This window comes from Haemaphysalis longicornis, unplaced genomic scaffold, assembly GCF_048455015.1.
Source record: "Haemaphysalis longicornis isolate Haplotype H1 unplaced genomic scaffold, Haemaphysalis longicornis Haplotype H1 scaffold_2, whole genome shotgun sequence".
NCBI classification, from domain to species: domain Eukaryota; kingdom Metazoa; phylum Arthropoda; class Arachnida; order Ixodida; family Ixodidae; genus Haemaphysalis; species Haemaphysalis longicornis.
Window position 1 is genome coordinate 67,442,217 of NW_027526295.1, and position 20,487 is coordinate 67,462,703.

Below are 20,487 nucleotides of genomic sequence, written 5' to 3' on the forward strand. Positions count from 1 at the left end.
ACAAGGGAAAGAACAAGAGAAAACGGCAGCAAAATGAGCAGCGCAATCGTAAACCGAAGCAACAAAACACAGGGTGGACCGATACTTTCCGCCCCAAGCACAGAGAAGAAGAAAAAAAAAAGAAACCGCAGCGTAATGAACCGCACACGAGCGTTCAATCAGTTCACCACAGTTCCTCCTCCCTTTCGCCCGTAACACTCACTTAATCGGGCGCTGCTTCGAGGTGAGAGTCCACACCTTGGTTGTTGCGCCAACAGCGATATTTAGCGTTCGACGAGGCGCCAGGTGACCCGCCTCTGCAACCCGTGCGGGAAGTCCACAATGCCAGAGCCACGTACATGACCAGTATCCGAGGCTTTAAGCCGGTTCTCTTTTCCTGTCCGCGGTTGACCATGTTCCCTCCAGCGCAAGCCAAATTGTTCTCCGCCGCATTTGCGCCAGCCCCTCTTCTTCCCTGTGACCCCTGCTGATTCGCGGCGCCCGCAAGCAGCGGGTTCTCCCCGTTCGGCGCTTCGGAGCTGCACCCAAACTTGGAAGGCCCCAACAGCCCGTCGAGCGCAACGTTCGAGCCGTTGTCCGAGCCCTTTGGCGAATTGTCAACGCAAGTGAGCCCTGGCGGACACTGCTGTGGGCGCGTATCGGCCTGTGCGGACAGCGGCTCAGTTCTGTACGAGTCCATGTCGCCCGTCAAGGCAACACCCCTTTGCGTCAGACCTCTGCCTCCCGCCACTGTGCCTGCCGTATTTCCGCCCCCGCAAATGTCCGCGGGGGCGTCTAATACCAGCAAAAGGTTTTGGCCGGCCTGGTCACGGTACGGCAGATCTTTTGTTGAAACCAAGTAAACATTGGCAATCTGACCGCCCGCCTCAGCGCTCAGCGGAGACGCCTTCCATTTGCCCGGCTCATCTGCTTTTCCTAGAAAGTAGACCACCCCTTCCACGGTGCGTGCCGTCGAGACGAGTGTACCTGTCGTACCTCTCGCCTGAAGGGCCGACTCCGCTGCCCCTAGCTGTATAGCCCCGGTGCCAACGGCCATAGGCTTTGGCGCCGGAAGAATAGCGGGGTCAGCAGTCACCCCTTCATGGGAAGCTTCTGCCAGCGAGTCAGGTTTAGCTGACCTGTTCAGCTGATCAGGGGTGATGATCTTCCTTAGCACCGCAAATGCCTTGACGGTGTCGAGACTCAGTTTGAACGGCATAGCGGTGACTCTCGGCCCCACTAGCCCGCCGCCCACCTTGCGTGGTCGTTTTTTGGAGATGCCAGACACCGCCGCAGTGACCACACGAGGTCTTTCTCCCGGCTCCGAAACCACCACCTCAACCCACTGTTCCCTCTGCGGGGATGGATCACGTTCACGATCGAGGTAACGATAACGGCGGCAGTCGGCGGACGAATGCGTCATTTGCCCGCAACTACAGCACGGCAGTACTACGTCATTATTTCCCGGACGCGCCCGGTACTCGGTTTCGGCCAACCTTACCAGCCGCTCGAGCTCTCCCGTTTTTGCGCGTTCCGCTTCGAGCACCTTGTCCCTAGCCATGCTGGGCTCTGGCAATGAGGCTATCCCACCAAAAAAAAGAAAAGGTGCAGAGACGGACCACTCACCGTCGATGATCCGGCCGTCCCGTTGCACCACGCACGTCAGTCCCACTCATCTTCCCCGGGGATCGGAAGGTCCTGAAGTGTAGTCTTCCCGGCAGGAAAACTAATCCATCCGTACGTTGTCTTCTAGGCGGCTCGCAGCCGCCCTGCTTCGTCTTTGTCTTTGCGTGTTGTCGACTTCCCTTCTCTCCTACTCTCGAAGACGCCTCTCGGCCCGCACTAAGTCACCACTTCGTTAACTGAACCACAGGTAACGTCCACGACGCTGTCGGGCTGCGCCAGTAAAGTTTGGTTCGTTGGTGAAGGTGGTTGGTGTCGTCGTGGATAGGTGAAAGTAGCCGGTGACGCTGACGCAGGAGGTAGATGATGAAAGTAAAAGTCTATTTACACTTATTTACAGAGCAGACGATGAAGCATAACATAAGACAAGGAAAACTGGATTAAAATTGAAAGGCGCCGCTGCGCGCAAGGGGGTATCGCGGCACGATCCCTGGTGAGGGCCCGGAGGCCAAAAAAGGTGCCAAACCGCCGCACGGTTGGCTGGAAAGATGCGTGGGGTCCCGGCGCCCAGAAACCGCCACGGGAGCGAGTCTTCGTGCGACCGCTTGCAGTCGCAGCTCTCGACCAACTCGTCGAAGCACGCGCTAGCAGGGCGCGAGCAGTGCCGCCTCCCCCACAGCAGTGCACATGCCAATAAGGATTTTGACCTCCGCTCCCCCCCTGGCCGTCCCCGAAGGTCAGGATGAAAGGAAAGCCTCCCCCGACGCCGCGTAGAAGCCGCCGGCGAGGCCCCACAAAGGGTTGCGACTGGCCGGCGTCGGCGGAGGCCGCCCCAACATTCCGCCACCGGATGGGGAGACCCAACAAGGCCACGAGAAGGGAGGGGGGTCATCGTCAAGACGGGTTCATCAGCGCTGCAATCATTACAGAGTAAAGATATCAAATACAAGGCATTTACTACAACTAGTCACCCCAGTTTATTTCACAAAGTTGAACTGCAACAGCTTTTGTTTTAGGAGGGAAAAACATTTTTGAATTTGTACACCGACGCTTCATCGCGTTATTCCACAGAGTGTCTTCTCTGCAAGGCTGCGCCTGCCTTCATGAAAGACGCGGGAGACAGTGGCTTCGCGTTGCAAGGAAAATTTTTACCTGCAATGATATTTCGTGGCGTTAATACGGGGAAAAGTGTTAGTTCGCGTGTTGGTGGGAAAAGTAGAACGTGGAGATAGCGGTGGTGGGCCCATTCTATGAACACGTGTAGAGTCAACGGCTGGCTAGACATCAGACATGCGTTTAACGCATTAGTGTATACCTGATGCTTTAAATGCACTTATACACTGATGTTTCAAAGGCATGCAAATAAATCAGTTCAACACGATGCCTCGGCCGCTATTTGCTTCCTAATGTTCGGCATACATAAGGAATACCACGCATAACTGAGGCTCTAAATGCATGTCTGATGTCCAGTCAGCTGTTGAGTCTATCCGTACTCGTAGAATGGACGCACCACCGCTAGCTCCACGTTGTACTCTTCTCACCAACGCGTGAACTATCCCTTTTTCCCGTATTGACGCTACGAAATACCACTGCATGGAAATTTATTCTTGCAGCACGAAGCCGCTGGCTCGAGCGTCTTTCATGAAGGCGGGCGCAGCCATGCAGAGAAGACGCTCTGTGGAATAACGCGATGAAGCGTCGGTGTGCAAATTCAAATATGTTTTTCCCTTCTAAAACAAAAACTATTCCGATTACACTTTTTGAAATAACCTGGAATGATTTGTACTAGTCAATGTCTTGTACTTGATATTTTTACTACGAACGCAACAATGCACAATTTAGGGGGGAATGTGGTCCGGAAAGAAAATTTTTCTAAATTTTACAAATGTTTTCTCGCACATTTGTCCTTTTCAGTGCCAATATATTTATTATAAATTGTCCACCATAAGAAAATTCACAAAGAAATGCTTCATTGGCTCACAGAGTATGCTTGGATTTGCTCAGAATGTTTGAAAATACGCAACATCATGTATTTTCTGGATAGCGTAACGAGATAAAAAAAGCTAAAATGCTTTTATAATGCGTCATGGGTCAGTCCAGAGCCTCAACATGTTGTACACAAAAAAAAATGGTTGCGATTGAAAAAGAAGGGATTCTTTTTGTGAATTTTTTGACGAACCTAGCTCTGCTTTAATCTTTGGAGACAAAATGGCGGCTACGAAAAGCAAAAAAAAACATGAGCAAAAAAACTTTGAGGAAGCATTGTGTGCCATGCAAGGATCAGCCAAAATGTTTAGTGAAGAAATCCGTGATGGTTGACTTTACCACTGGGATGTTTGGCATGGAATGACCAGAAGTAGAGGTTAGCTGTTCTATCCACTACGCATGAGAAAGGTACGTCATCTGACGACCTCTCATGCGCCCAAGTTTTTACGTCTACCGAAATAAAACTCCCGCGCACAAAGCGCAAACGCTAGTTGCGCCGCGGCAGCCGTCTTTGTCGGCCAAGGTTGCTGTCCGTCTGGCTCTCTTGCCGGGGAATCCTTTTGCGATACGGTGCCGCCCGCGAAACTATGCCGATGTCACTCGTTATTCCTCCAGAATGGCCCTCTTGCTTGCGGTTGCTCGGGTGAATGCAGCCGTTTTTATCAGAACAGTAGGCGGCGCTAGTTATCTGCCGACTGCGTTTAACGACCCTATGCAGAAGACGCACACGTTCGCATAGGGGAACGTGTGCGCATAGGGGAACGTGTTCGCATAAGGGAACAAATAATGGGGTTCTTCCATCGCTTTTTATCAACAGTTCGTGTTCCCCTAATGTGGCGCCGTTCCTTTTAATGGAACTTTGTCTTTTACGCGCCCTGAGAACTTTCACTAAGTTAGGAACCCCAATTTGATTGATTGTAGGGTTTAACGCACCGACGCAACGCAGGCGATGAGGCGCGCCTTAGTGGAGGGCTCCGGATTAATTTTGACCACCTGGGGATCTTTAAACGTGCGCCGAAATCTCGTACACACGGGCGTAGGAACCCCGATTAGAAATAGTTTTGAGCATTGGAGCTGGGGAAAAAATATCCGCAAAAATCGATGTTATTACGGAGAGATTATGGTTTGTGTGAAAAAGCATGAGCCTTAAGCTCAGGCTGCCAAATCTTTCACAGCTTTCTGCAACAAATTAGTAAAGACAAATAAGCTCTAGCGGAACCTATTCAGAAAGGAGGAGGAGAGATGAATGTCGGATGTGACAGAGTAAGTATTAGGGGTGAAAGGAGAAATAGGTGCCGGAAGATAATTGATTAGACACATATAATTAAGGGCAGCCTAACATACAGACATTGGGGGCCATGGAGTGCTTCTGCCTGCGCAAGATATTGGCACAAGGAAAGCATCAGTAGAAGTCTTCCCACTGCAATAGAAATCAAATCCCACATAGAGAAAATGGGGATGGTAAGTTTGACGATGGCTCCAAGTAGGTTAATTTAATTTAACGGATGCACCAAAAATCGTTCTGCGTTGGCGTTGGCCTGAGCCCAACGAAGGAACGAAGTGCCTATTGTCTATAGCCGGATTTGGAACAACGTCACCGTTTTTTTCTGCACTGTTCCTTCAGCGTCTGAACGAGAACTCGGGATTTTGCCGGGTTTGGCTTCAATTTTATCTTTAACGGCCCCAATAGGAGATATATAGAAAGGACTGCACAGTTTACTTCTCTAGTTTCTCAAGAAGCGATGTTTTGCTTGTGGGATGAAGATGTTAAGGAACTGGTGTACCATGCGTCGACCGCACGAACAAAAAGAATAGCAGATGCGACTAAAAGCTTATTTTAGTGGAACGCAACACGCCGTACGCGCACTCGTGTAAAGACAAAACAAGTGCGACGTCATATTCTTTACGCCTGTAGCTGGCGGTAGAGATATACAGCTTTGCTGTAAAATTATCTGGTCTCTGAAGCACGAAGCTCTCTAGCGGGAGGCGTAAACGAGTGGGCCCGGTGTTTTTTTTAGTACGCCTTCCGAAGCGCTCCAGCGCGAGGGGTGAACGAGTTTCCCGGTGTTTTTTCACACGCGTTACGTTCTAGCGCGAGGCGTAAACGAGTTTCCTGGTGTTTAGTACCGTGACTACATGAGTCGACGATTACGACGGCGACGACAGCAGACGCCAACAGCCCCAACCCCTGAGAGACTTCGCACCTGAAAACAGCAAGAAATGTTGAGAAATTTTCAAATTTTTCCATACAGCGTCGTGGTGGTGGTGGTGGTGATGATGTTTTTTAACTCTTGGATATAGCCTTGCGCGACATGTCGGGAATTTCTCCCCGGATCAACACCTTCTTGCCGCAATGCGCGGGAAATCACCAGGAGTCACTAGGACCTGTGTCCCTTAAAAACCCGGGGATCGATTGTATAGTGTAACGCGCCGACGCAACGCAGGCGATGAGGCGCGCCGTAGTGGAGGGCTCCGGATTAATTTTGACCACCTGGGGATCTTTAACGTGCGCCGAAATCTCGTACACACGGGCGTTTTTGCTTTTCGCCTCCATCAGAAAAGCGGCCGCCGCGGCCGGGAATCGAACCCACGACCTCGTGCTCAGCAAAAAAAGGAAACCCCAGGCTCAGGCTAAAATGGCCAGGGTTGACATTATATAGGCCAGCACTAAAAACAGCTGTCAGTGGGTTAATTTGCACGTCACCATTTAGGTCATGGGGTCAAACGGAAACAGAGGCCCCGCTACAATCGCCCAGTGATGTTTCTTGGCGGTGGCTAAGGCCGGCGGCCACCGATAGCACAAACAGGCTGCTCTGACGTCCCAGAGATATCGTCAAAAACTGGGTGGGAGTCACCACTGCTTCATATGTTTTCTGTAATATCTCAGTTATTTGCTAAAAGTTCGCCATAAAATTAGTATCATTGTTATCCGGACGAAGCATTCTTTTTAATGAAACATACTTGTATTTTGTCTTTATGGCCCCTTGGTTAACTCGCATCACTCGCATACGTGTTATGGGCGCTATGAGTGAGACAAAATGCAGCCTGGTTATTTATTTTTGTAAGCGGCCAAACATTGCACAGTGTTACAAAATGCGGGTAGGAGCGTGGGCGAAGACTTTGATTTACAGACGTTTCCCAAGTGAATTCCACTCATACATTCAACGTTTTATTCAGTAGTTGGTAGGAAACGAGCATTGTCAAAAAAAAAAAAAACTCTGCTGCATATTATCTGCCAGGAAAGATAAAGCAAACACAACTCCCGCTGAACGCAACGTAATGAGAAGCATTGCTGCTCCGATATTCAAATGATGTCCGATATCATGAATCGGGTGGACATCCGAGGAGGACCACAGTCAGTGGTAGGCGCTGCATAAGGCCCATGCGGCAGAGGCCCGTGTGTTCGATCAATCGCATTTCCGAGGCCGTGCGGCAAAATGCGAAAGCGGCCGATGTGGGGGGTGTTCCAACAGACAAACCGGTTCTCGGAGCGGGAGGCGCGTGGGGAGACGCGTCTTTTTAGCTCATCTGCTTGGCACTTTATGTTGAATTCCAATGGCAGATCCGGAGCGGTCACCGTGCTCCACCGTCGAGCGCTCCGATTCCGCGAAGAGCAGGTAGTCCGAAGCAGTCTTTGGAACGCCGCCGCTCCCGCCGGAAAAGTGCCGAACCGTGACGGGAACAGGAAATCCCAAGTATTCTTTGCGTCTGGCTCCAGCAGGCGCGTTCATGTCGAGCTGCACGGCGGGTGGAGGCAGAGAAGGCGAGCACTGGCCGGAAGCGCAGACGGCGGCGACGTTTGCGACGTCACGCGGCAAAAGTAAGCGGCCTAGTGAGTTCTGGCCGATTCCGCCGATTTCGGCGGAGCAACTTTTCTTGCTCCACAGAGCGATCTCGGCTGCGACGGCGCTCCCGATCTTCTATTGCAACCGGGCTTGGTTGCTCCCGATCAGCCATTGGAACGCGTATGTTCAAGACAGAGCAAAAAAGTTGCTCCGGAAGTCATCCGGATCTGCCATGGGGATTCAACATTTATGGTGTTCTCGAGATGAGTGGTCGTCGCCGTATAGGGACTGGTGGCCGCATTGGCCGCTCAGTATTGGTCTCCAAGTACTTAGGTTAAGTTGTGACCCAGGATCCCACGCCATGAGGCAGAGATAATCAGAAGGACAAGAATGGGGTAGAGTTCATTCGGCAAACATTATCAGATAATGAATGTCAGCCTACCATTGTCCCTGAAGCAGAAAGTGTATTACAACTGCATCTTACCGGTACTCACCTACGGGTCAGAAACTTGGAGGCTCACTAATTGGGGTTCAACTTAAATTGAGGAGGACTCAGCGAGCCATGGAACGGAAGATGATAGGCGTAACATCAAGGGACAAGAAAATATAGGAGTGCGTCAGGGAACAAACGCGTGTTAAAGGCATATTAGTAGAAATTAAGAAGAAATGGACGTGGGCATGGCATGTGATGCGAAGGCAAGATTGATTGGTCATTGGGTATTGGACCCGCCGCGGTGGCTCAGTGGCTAAGGCGTTGCGCTGCTGAGCACGAGGTCGCGGGTTCGATTCCCGGCCGCGGCGGCCGCTTTTCTGATGGAGGCGAAAAGCAAAAACGCCCGTGTGTTCGAGATTTCGGCGCACGTTAAAGATCCCCAGGTGGTCGAAATTAATCCGGAGCCCTCCACTACGGCGCGCCTCATCGCCTGCGTTGCGTCGGCTCGTTAAACACCACAATCAATCAATCAATCATTGGGTATTGGTCATTGGTTGGTTGGTCAAGAAGGTTGGTCATTAAGGGTAACAGAGTGAATCCCTAGAGAAGGCAAGCATGGCAGGCGGCGGCAAAAAGTTAGATGGACAGATGAGATTAGGAATTCTGCGGGGATAAATTGGTCGCAGTTAGCACAGGACCGGCATAATTGGAGATCTATGGGAGAGGCCTTTGCCCTGCAGTGGGCATAGACAGGCTGGTGATAATGATGATGACTTCTCTCCACCTTTAGAAGGTGCTTCAAGATGACGGTGCCCCGTTCTCCCTGCGTCAAAACACCCCTTCCTTTGCGTATGGTGTTCTACGGTCATTCTTGTATGACAAGGCAAGCCTCACCCGCATGGACAGCGTAACGGTGTCGGGTAGTCCTGGCGAGCTTACATTCAGGCCCGTCAAACTAGACCTCGGTGAGTAGCCTATACGGGCGGGGCAATTCGTCGGTAGTAAAGCTTCCAGGGACAGGCGGATACGCTAGGCAGCTCCACGCAACCATTATTTTGGCGAGAGAAGTGCCCTTCTTTATACAGCACCTGACATCACGACACGCTCCGTGGGCGGCGTCGACATATCCTTCACTCGCGCTCTGCACGTGTAGGCGAAACCAGCTTCATGTACGCCTGCATGACGTCTGTGGTCACCCTAAAGCCAGATTTAACGTTCATTACCCCCCTGCTTTGTGAAAACATCTTGCAACAGTGTGACCATGTGGTTAATTTCCGAGGAATGTTTATATTAAGAATAATGAAGAGACCATTTTTCTAACCGTTTTATCGGCGTAAATGCGACTAGCATTGATTTGGTGTGGCCGGGTTTGTAGAGGGGGCCGTGAGCGCTGCTAGACCACTAGACGTAGCCACCTTACCTGCAGTGGTGAAGAGCAAGTAATAAAGAAGTGCTTCCACGTGAGAGTTACAGCTTAAAAGCATGAGGGTCTATCCTATTTGTCATTCGATGATTCTGGATAACAGCAAAAACACGGGCCACGAACAGAATAAAAAGGGGCAAGAAATAAGGGCTGACTTCGACTGACCTGAAAAAACCGCGCGCTTAAGTATACACAATACAAATACATAAGGTTGGTAGCCACACAGCCGCAACATGGCAAAAGATTGAAATTATGTCACAGAACATCACCTGTAAGGCCGGCGACAACGCGACGGTGATCAACAGTATCTTTTTAGCTTGGGATTCTTCATTTCCTGCTGGACCCTACAAAACTGATCTCATGACAATAAAATGGAGAACTTACGCACCTCTCCTCTCCACTCTCCAACTCATGCATGCCTGAATAGTCTCGCGCATTAGCACATCCGGATAACTGAAAGCGAAAATGCCGGAGTGTACAGATTTCAGCTCACATTAAAGAAACACTGTGAGAAGAGAGAATAAAACTATTTAAATGTCAATTGGAGTTACTATACGTCGGACAGAAGCTCCTGTCCTCTGGCAGCGTTTCCTCCGGCCTGCTGGACAGCCCAGGTTGGAGACTCCTACGGGTTGGAGACTCAAAAAAAAAAAAAAAAAAAAAAACGAAGTTGGTTTATATAGGTAGACTGGCGTCCGAAGAAAACGAATATACCCGTCTCTTGGGCAGTGCCTTTAAAATATTCTCGTAAATAATAAAAAAATGAAGCTAGCAGTTAGGCAGAAGAGATGACGTTACGAGCGACTGATCGGATGGGCTAATAGTCACGGGACGAACAATAGAGTGATGAACGCATACACAAGCTCTCAAAAAACACGTAAGCACTTTATCTGCACGTTATAACTTTCATAAATAATGAACAATTATAAATGTATAGGTATAATTACATCCGTGCCGAGATTCGCAAGCTGCCAAGTCACTGCGCCGGTGGCGGTTGCGATGGTCATTGCAGGTTCGGCGTGGTCACATGCCTGTTACTCCCAACTCTACGTGTACTAAGGCTGCGCTACGTAAGCCCGTTTGTCGAGCCGTAAATTTGAATGTCTTTCTCGCGTTTTAAGATGAAAATGCACACGCACGCCTGCATAGTAATAGCTCACAAATGCTCACGTATTGCCATTCAGGTGCTCGTACACCGGGTACGTAGGCTCCGTTTTCACAGTAAGCATTGGACACTATTACGAATGGAACTAATTACAGATGGCGCACGTAGCCAAGCTGAGTGCATCGAAGCGACTAAAACCTGACTACCCATAGGAAACTCCAAAGCAATAGAGTGCCACTGACGTCGTTCTCGCTGTGCTTGGGCTGCCCGCTAGACGTTTTGTAGGTAAAGTAAAAGGTAGCGCGGCACACTCACATTGTTTACCCACCATCGCAAGCCCCGTAACCTGGCTACCCATAACAAACTCCAAAGCAATAGAGTGCCCCTGACGTCGTTTTTGCTGTGGTTGCGCTGCCCGCTAGACGTTTTGTAGGTAAAGTAAAATGTAGCGCGGCACATTCACATTGTTTACCCACCATCGCAAGTCCCGTGCAATACCAAGATTTCGCCCCAATCTTTTTGCCGCAGGGAAAGTGCGATGATGGTTACACATGATGACAGTTAACTTGTTTGATGATGGTTAAGTTGTTTTGTCGTATGCGCTAAAACCGCGACCAGTGACTCCAGCAGCCGCGATGGTTTACTTGGTACTTTCTAGTATTCCTGCTATACCACACCGCTGTCTCACTCGCTACCGGTCTCCGTTTGCGTCACGCGAAACGTCATGAAATGGCGCGAGGGATGAAATGCGTTTTTGAATTGGTGATTTCTCGGCAATTAAAGCATCTTTCACCATCGAATAAACGTTGAGGGGGCTACGGGGCAGCTGAACTTTCTTCTGAGCCCAACTTGCTGGTTTTCTTCAGTGTTCCTTGAAAGATCCCCATTTGGTCAGGCTAAATCCGAAGCTTTCCACTTCGGCGCGCTAAACCCCACAATCAATCAAATCATCTGCATGACGGCTAGCCAGAGCGCAATTGTTGACTAACAGTTTGCGACCTATCAGGTCACATGGTCAGATACGCGAGTGAAGAGGTCCTACCAAACCATGCCGTGGTTTGTTATCGTGCCCTCGCAACCTGTTATTCAAACAGCCCGCGGTAATACCTCTTTTGAATTCTGGCTTTTTTTTATTATGCCGAAATATTTTCTTTTTTGAAATGTCTTGAAAAGTGCAATATAAGAGTTCATTCCGCACGATGAAAGGAGAATTATATAGACTACCCCTTACACACATCCAAATACCTTGTTCGATGATTTAAGGGCAACAAAGATCCGCTTCGAGATTTGGCGTGTTTGTTTTCCACAGTCTAGAAAACTTTTGCGAGCATCTAATTAGACCTGAAGGTTCACCGGCTGGGCGACCTTCTTTCATTTCTTTGACACATCCTGGATGTACGACAAAATGACTAGTTTCTTTTCTCGCCAAGGAACGCACTATAACACATGATGAAGACAATGCCGTTGCCTAACAGTGCGGTCGTTTTATTGTTTCGTAAATACGAAATGTATGCTACGGAATGCTTCGCAGCCACGTGAGTTTAGGAGCTGTGAAGCTCCTGTGGACTCCGCTTGTTTCATTCACTGCATTGCTCTCACATTACTTTCGATGTCGTTGCTTTTACATTAAAATCGTTCACCAATTTGCGACGAATGGTATCGTAATTTTCCGCACCGCAGGCTGGTCTCTTCCTTACGGTGAACGTCCCTCATCCGGCAGGCGCAGCTACAACGTAGCGAAGCTGTCCCGGGTATGTGGCGAGGGACAGCGCTTTGCACTTCCTCAAACGGATGCCTACCTGGACTGCGTCGGAGGAGTGCCCGAGTGGCGGAGGTGCCCTGCGGGTTTCTTTTTCGACGCCGGTACCAAGAGCTGCACGCCGGCAAATTCACGGAACCCAGGTACGTAAGGATGCAGCCCGGACTTCTTATATAAAGGAAGGCCTTATTTCTGATAGAATTCCACAGCACGGCTCCAATACGAAAGCCCCTTGCAAATTCATCACCCTCCCTGAGTTACTCCATAAGGTGTTTTCATTCCAACCAACGCTTTCCAGACAAGAAGGCAGCCTGCATGCGAGCCATCACTTGAGGCCACTCAGCATACTGAGGGGCCAAGTTAATTGTGTCGGGCTAACCACATGCTCGACAAAAGGTGCATGGGCGTAAGAAGCCAACTTCTTATCAATTAATGAAGGTGTGTTGGCATCATCTCGAAGCTACCGATAGATTTTACGGCGGCGGAGCTAGGGGCTTTAAGCTCACCTAAAACTGGCGCTCCACTTCTCGGCATGCATAGTGTTGTTGATGGGAGCGCAATGCTTGCAACACTCGACAGACGAACTGGTGTATGTTGCGCAATGTGTATGTGAGCAGGTGCCCGTGCTCAAATACACAATGCGCAAGACATAGTTCCAAAGTTAATTATTTTCCGGGATTGCAGGGATTATAATTGCACAATAATGAGCCTCGTCTGTCAAGACATAACAGTTTCTGCAATGCTCCGATGCCGGTCTGCCTGCTTCCGGTAATGCAATGAGGCTGTGCTTTCGTCTATCATTATTTTGTGCAACTGGGATGGTTGCCGTACACGAGCAATTCATGTCCAGATTTCTGTCAAATGCGGCTATAAAAAATTGAAAGCAATTTTACTGACTTCAAGGTTTTATTCTAGTCTTACCATGTAGAGCGTGAACAGCAGTGGGGACTAGGAGCAATACTGCATTAAAACTCCATTCGTAACCACCGGTTTGGTGAACTTTACAGGTCCGCTCACGTAACTTGCACAATGCTCTCACTGTAAATTCCTTGCAGTAGCTGAATGAAGTCCCGGCTCAACCCCTGCGGTTGAGGAAGACTTTGCAAAACTTGTCTATCCACATGGTTGTGTGCTTCTTCTGTATCCAAAAATGCTATTCATATCAGTCGCTTTCAGCAGGTGACGCTTCTGTGCATTCGGTTATGACAAACAGATTGCACCCTAACTGTTTGCCTCATATGAACCCATTTCATACTCCTCCCAGAATCCCCTTCTCTTTCATCCAAGCTTGTAGTTCCGCATGCATGGCTAGCATTGGCAGCTTGTATACCACTGAAATCAATGGAGCTCTACTGTACGAGCTGGACTCGGTCCTGTCTTTGTAACCTCTGTAGCATAACATCTTCCTCGCTTACGCAAAACACCCGGTACTTGCCTAACATTTATGTCTTTTTCATTTGTACATGTCAGTTGTGCCTTGTTTCTTGCGCCTAGATAGATGACTAACTGTATCGAATTTCATTAGGCGATGTTTCCATAATAGCAGGAACAAGTTTTTCGGCCCCTGTGGCCGTTTTTTAGATGAGGGCGAAAAGCAAGAACACCAGTCTGTCGAGATTTAGGCGCAGTTTAACGATCCACAGGCGTTGAAAATTAATCCAGAGTTTTCAAATATAGCACGCCTCTTCGCCCAGGTGTATCTTGTGCACGTTATACCCCTAAATTTGAATTTTCTTCGGGTTTATCACTGTATGTTTCACAACTTCAGTTTTCTATCTGTACGCACCTCAGTTGGCCCACTCGCTAGAAGATGCAACCGTCTTTCCGTTCTTCTAATCATCTCTTGTATAATGGAGAAAAAGTTGAGCACCGATTTTTCCATTTGCTGTATCTGACCATCAGCTCCTATGACATGACTGTTCAGTTCTTCACTACTTTTTCTCTAGTTGCTTTGCATGGTTCCGAAATGTTATCGGCGCGCCTTTATCCTTTGCTCGTATATTCTGCATCCATCGCTTACTTTCGCGTTTATTTTATTTTTTTGCCATACAAGTTTCTATGCTTCCAGTTTCTTTTGGTGGAACCACAACCACTTCAAAGTTATTTCCTTTGTCTGCATTCCCATCGCTTGGTGTGCCTGCGTTCTCTCCGTGATTGTTTTCTTTGTGTTATAGCTTCCTTGATCTCCTTGTTCCACCAGCTTCTCGGCTTTTTTTTTCTTTTCCATTAGTTGCAGACTTCGCGTTACCACTTATTGGAAGCCGTAAACCACCGCTTTTATGTTTTTGTCCTTCAATAAAATTGACAGTTGGGCTAGTTGGTTTTGATTCATCGTAATGCGCTAGAGACGGGACACAGAAGAGAAGACACACCGTCGACATAAAAGACACACCGTCGAGAAGACATAGCGCCGTCATGTGTGTCTTCTCTTCTGTGTCCCGTCTCTAGCGCTACTTACGATGATTTCGTCCTGCACTTTGCCAAAGGACAAAGGTGGTTTTTATGGCCACTTGCTCACCTGTAGGCTTTAATTTAGACTTTCATTTACACTCAACCATTCATACATTCCTTTGGATAGGAAGCTGTAGTCTACACAAGGCTGCTTTCCCTCTTATTGCTATTAAGTAATTTGCCCCTCATAAATTATTCATTCTCTCATTTTTATTTACTTCAAAACACGGGTTGGTAGAAAAGTGAAAATTTCATCTGGGCCCTTTGCAACAATCCTAGTACCGGGCCAATGCAGTTACCTGTTTGCAGCACTAATATTACGATCTTCACACATATGTAACATGAGTGTGCCATTTTGATCATGTGTCCATCCAGACCCTCAATATAGGCTTCATGTTTCTCACTAGAATCGGACCTCTCGATTGCCTCAACTGATCGAAGTCATACTTAAAGTATCTCACCAGTTCATCACTGTTTTGTTCAAGTCCATGATTTCCGCCTCATCACAGCCCCTCCACCCTCCAACAGTCTTTCTGCCCCCCTACCGTGCTCTTTACCGGCAGGTGTTCTGCACAGTTTTCTTTTACTCTGTTTAGCCCTTGCCTTATATATTTATGCACCAGCCGCGGCTCTCCCAAAACACCAATAAACGTCTTAAAGACATACAGTTGAGGAACAAAATTTAGCACCACCAGATGCACGCGCCTCTCCTCCGAACAAACATATCGGCCCGCTGGCTCCCGGAGGCCCGAGCTGCGTGAGCTGGTTGTTATTTGTAACGATGTCGGTCATGACTCAACAGGACTACGTGGGCCAGAGTTGATTGATTGATTGTAGGGTTTAACGCGCCGACGCAGCGCAGGAGATGAGGCGCGCCGTAGTGGAGGGCTCCGGATTAATTTCGGCCACCTGGGGATCTTTAATGTGCGCCGAAATCTCGTACACACGGGCGTTTTTGCTTTTCGCCTCCATCAGAAAAGCGGCCACCGCGGCCGGGAATCGAACCCGCGACCTCGTGCTCAGCAGCGCAACGCCTAAGCCACTGAGCCACCGCGGCGGGTTGGGCCAGAGTTAATCACTGCATCCATTGCAGCGTCGGATATAGCTATTCATCGCTCCCCTTCCTGAGATCCTGGGATGAAAAAACCGATTGTTTCCGGAACGAGGTTCAACAACCTGAACAAGTAAAAGCTTCTTATTCAGTCCCCTTGTCTCTTCAAGACTGCGTTTCTTCAAAACTGCGTCTAGGCACCATAATTTCACCGCGGCACAATGTACACAATTTCTTCGATGAATTCAAGGCTGCGTCATTGTAGAAGAGAAGCTGTGTAGCAAGAGAGGTCGCGAATGATTTCAAGCCTGCGAAACTGGCGCTACTCAAAACGGGAGTTATTAATATTCACGCGAGACGCTGTAATTTCATTATTTTGGAGTTATCTAAACGATGCCCAATGTAAAGTACGTACGAACTATTAAAGAACTCCGAAATACAGGGTGGTTCATTACGCAGGGTGGACTGAGAAAACACGGCTTCGGTCAAAACCTAGAAGTGTGAGGGTGTGGGCTACTTAGTAAACCATAATGTTCACAGCGCAAAAACCACACAGCGGACACAGAATATTACCACAGCGCTTGTTTGAGGTCCTTTTCTGTGTCAGTTGTCTGTTTTTTTGCGCCGTGAGCATTATGGTGACAAGTTACAACCAATTCTATTAGCGGCATAGTCTTAGGGAAAAAAAGGACATGTGCCCCTAAGTAGTGGAGCTGCCTAGTACAAAGATAAACTTCCGTTTTGCCATCTTTCTGCCTTTTGAAACTATGCCTTTATCACGAGGTGGTATAACAATTAAGGTATAAAATAAGTAGTATTCACTTTATTAATCGAAAGGGGGCAGAAGCGCCCTGGTCGGGCCGGGGGAAACGAAGGGTGTAGGGGAAGGTGAAACACCTGAGACATTCACAAGTTTACATAAAAGGGTCATTGTTCATGTTCAAGTTCACTCAACACTGGCAGGTTTGCCGTGGCTTCTCGCAGAGGAGCTGCGGCAATCATGAGGGAAGTCGGTGAGATCATGACACCAGTTTGTATAGACCGTTGTCTATAACGCATTCCGATATCTGTTCAAGGGTTTTTTCAGTACGTGGAGCCTGGCTTCGGGCCTTGCTCTTTTGCAATTCCTTTTTTTTTTTTTGCATGCAGGTTCCACGCGGAAATCGTACCAGTCACAAAGCTCACCATTTCCTGAAAATCGCCGCGGTATGGGCGTCTCCTCGGCCGACAGAAGAAGCCGGCCTTCGTTCGAAAAACAAGAGCGCAGGCAACCACACAAGGAGTTGAACAGCGTCGACAAGAAACATGAAGAAAGCGGCAGTGCGCCAGTCGACCGTGGTGCTAACAAAGAAGAGATTCAAGGTTCCATTACCAGGCGACGGGAGAATGGGCTTTCCACTGTACACCCAAATGAACAGCGCAGGACGCGTCCTTTGCGATGCCCGGATCGAGCATTCAAGCAGGCCACCAAGCGCGTGGTGGTGGCAAAGGAAAAACCTGCAACGCGGGCTTTGATCCCAGTGAGGAGTACAGACTCAGCTGCCCCGATTAGCAAGGCTAGTAATGTTTACACGTCTTCAACGAAGGCTAGCACTCGCCGTCGAACTGTGAAGCCGATGTCGCCGAGGCGGACAACCGGTTCCACGGTATTGAACAAAACCTTGACCATCACTTCGGTTTCAAGCGGCCAAACTACGGCATTGTTGCAGGACCGAAAAGCTGTTTCACATTCAGTACGATCGTCTTCAACGCCAGCGAATTTCAAGTCCACGCGCAAAAAGGGTTATACCAGCAGCAACGCCATCACGAGTAAAGCGCTGCCAGAGAATACGACGGGACGTCGGTGGCCACAAAAATGGCCAGCAGTGCGAAATGAAAAAAGTAGGCCGTCTTCGTCGACACTTCCTTGGACGTCCGTCAAAATACGCGACCCTCACCCGACTGAAGGAAAGGACAGACGGAAGTACATTCCTCAGTCAACCACAAAAAGTCATCAACAGGAAGCAAAATCGAACACGGGGGATTCTGCTAAAGCGGCCAGCAACTTTGCTGCAGACTTTGTCACTTGGGTTTCTTTCGTCGGCATCCGAAGCGCGGCGCCAGAGGGAAAGCGAATTGTCAATGTGACGTCGAGTGCCCCCGTTCGTGACGAAACTTTTGCGAGCAAAATCAAGACACCACAAAACGGCACCACTGCAGCCACTCCGAGGGCTACAGAGAGCGTGCACGTAACCCTTCGGCATGGAAGCGATGTTCCAGACGGAGCTACTACTGAGCTACCAGAGAGATCAACGTGGAATACAGGTGTGACCGGTAGAAGCGTCCTGGCTGTTGCATCTAAGAACGTCGGCCGAACTGAAGCACCGGACAGCATTACTCAAGGTACAGTAAAATGTTTGCAATACGTGCAGTAGTATCCATACCTTTAAAGCCTAAAGCTACCACACGGTCGATCTGGCGCTACGGCGGCGTTTTATTACGCCACTAGGCGATGAAACGCGTTACAATAGGTACACATGCACAAAGCACACTAAAGGAAGCATCAAGTTCAGCGATTTCATCTGTAGTATGCTGTAGGTTGCGGCTGTAGTATGCCGTAGGTTCCTAACTATCGCCTAGGCCCCAATAAAACAGAGTAATTTAAGAAATCCACCAGGCAACTGAACGATGAGCTAAGAGTGTATGGCGAAGTAAAAACATAGAGTATTGTTTTTCCGTGTCAGTTTGGTGGAATTGTTACCCATGGGAGAAAGACAGAGCAGACGTTCATAGACCAGTGGAGTGTAACCTTTGATGAGCACAACCGTATCAGCGGTCTGAGATATGAACCAGCCTACGTTCAATCGAGCACTAGTTCGAACCCAGGGCTGTAGCACTGTGCCACTCCATCAACAAAGTCTGCAAAAAGCCAAGGAAGCGAACGTAATAGCAAAAGTTCTAGGGTTGCACTTGTTACATTTATTCGGTGTGGGGCACCACACAACTCTTTTCGCTAACTATTTATAGGAAAGGTTCGTTCCCGGTTATCATCACAACCATGATACAGCGAATGGGTATGATGATTTATGCTACAAAAACGCCGTACCTTACAAGACGTCTTGAAAGAAAGTTTAGGTCAACCCTACGTGTCATGGATAGAACGATTATGGAGAAACACTTTGGAAACGAGCGTCGTCCATAAGGCAACATACTGATATTTAAGACATCTTTGCTCAATTTAGGAAAATAAGCTCAGTTGTGCTAACCTGGAAATGCGAAGTATTAATAACAAGTGAACAACCACACTAACCCAATGTCTATCCAGGGAAGGATGTACAAGTACGGGAGAATCCTCAATAGACGGTTGAGGTCAGAAATGTTGAGGGGCGAAGAATGAATCAGGATGACGACGCATCGAGTCATCTTTAACTATACGAGAAGATAAAAAAGATTAAAGGTAGAATTTACTGCCACTGCAAAAATGTTACGTGGAAGCGAGTGTATTTGCGAGATTCTCAGAACGGGATCCGGGGCACCGCGCACGACGAATGGCGCCTAGAGCGCGAGTGCCCGGCGATGATAATGAGCGCAGGTGATGATGATGATGATGATGGCGACGAATTGTGCCAGATGTTACCACTGTGGTCGAGTGTCGTTTTCTCACGGAGCATCAGCACACCCAGTAACAATGTCAACCTCCTAATATACTCCCTGAAAGTGCCTTTCTAGCAATGCACATCTGTGTACAAGTGACGCCGACATTAGGAGGGGTTGGTATAAAATCCGTTGCATGGACGCATGGCGTGTTCTCGAGGTATTTATTAAAACGCACTGGGGCATCATGCTTTCTAGCCAGGCCTGTTATATTGCCCAGAATCCCTGTAATAAATTTGTGTATAGCAGCGCAGCCGACCATAAGGGGCTCGTTGTAGAGCGCTCCTTAAAGCCGCAGTCACACTAGCCCGACCATCGGCCGATTTGGTCGGCCAACACCGTGTCGGCGAGCTGTCGGCGGCCATGTCACACCCCGCCGACGCCGACTGTAGGGCAACCGTCTGCGTCGGCGAGAAATCGGCGGCGTGTAAGCGTCTGCGTGCTGTCGGCCGACGCGCTTCTCACACCACGCCGACGACCGCGCGACGACCCACTGCCGCCTCACCTCTCCGCCGGGGACCTCTTTCTTTCTTTAGTCAAACTTGCAGTATCGTGCCGCCTCTACCACGACTGAAGCCGTTCGGGGGTACTCGCGTGTGCGCTGCTTGTACTGTTTGTACTCCTCAGCGTCTTATTGGATCACAGGCACATAATAAAAAAGAGCTGCGTTCGCTGCTGCCGCGGCAGTAATAATACGCATGTTATGTATGAACCCCCGGCGAAAAGACCTCTGTAGCACGTAGAATATGCATATAAATTAGTGCGTACGTAAGCCGAAATTTAACCCCCTCTAATGGAGAAGGCCTTACAGTGCACCATGGCACCGCATGTTCGAGAAACTCGGTGCAAGAAAAGTAAAATTGATTGTTGTGGCTCCTACAGGGTAATCGCCGTTTTGAAGGAAGTTTTCCACAACCAAGGTAGTTGCTTCTCAAAGTCACGTAGAAAATGGTTCGGGAATTGGATACGCAAACTATGCTGTTTAAAAAACCGCTAAAAAATAACTGACCCTGCCGGGAATCGAACCCGCTTTGTTGACGGAGCGGACGCGACGCTCGAGACTACGGCGCCACCGCACAAATGCCTCTCCACTGGCAAATAGCCCGTGCAGTACATGGAGGCCCATCCTTCGTGTCGTACGTCGGTGTTTACTAATTGATTTACAGAATTCCTGGCTGGTAAAGTGAACTTTCTTAAACAGTGCTTTGGCAGTAAGGTTCCCTGAAACCCCCACAATAGCTTGTCGCCATCAACTCCAC

The 20,487-nt window shown here is 49.0% G+C and overlaps 1 long non-coding RNA gene across 1 annotated transcript in view; it reads left to right on the forward strand.

The window, feature by feature from the left end:
* Window positions 1–20,487, forward strand: part of LOC144168964 (uncharacterized) — a 43,363-nt gene that overhangs the window by 11,823 nt on the left and 11,053 nt on the right. Inside the window, exons 2-3 of the long non-coding RNA XR_013322314.1 lie at window positions 12,015–12,236; window positions 16,745–17,977. This is a non-coding gene — a long non-coding RNA (uncharacterized LOC144168964). The remainder of the gene's footprint in view (window positions 1–12,014; window positions 12,237–16,744; window positions 17,978–20,487) is intronic.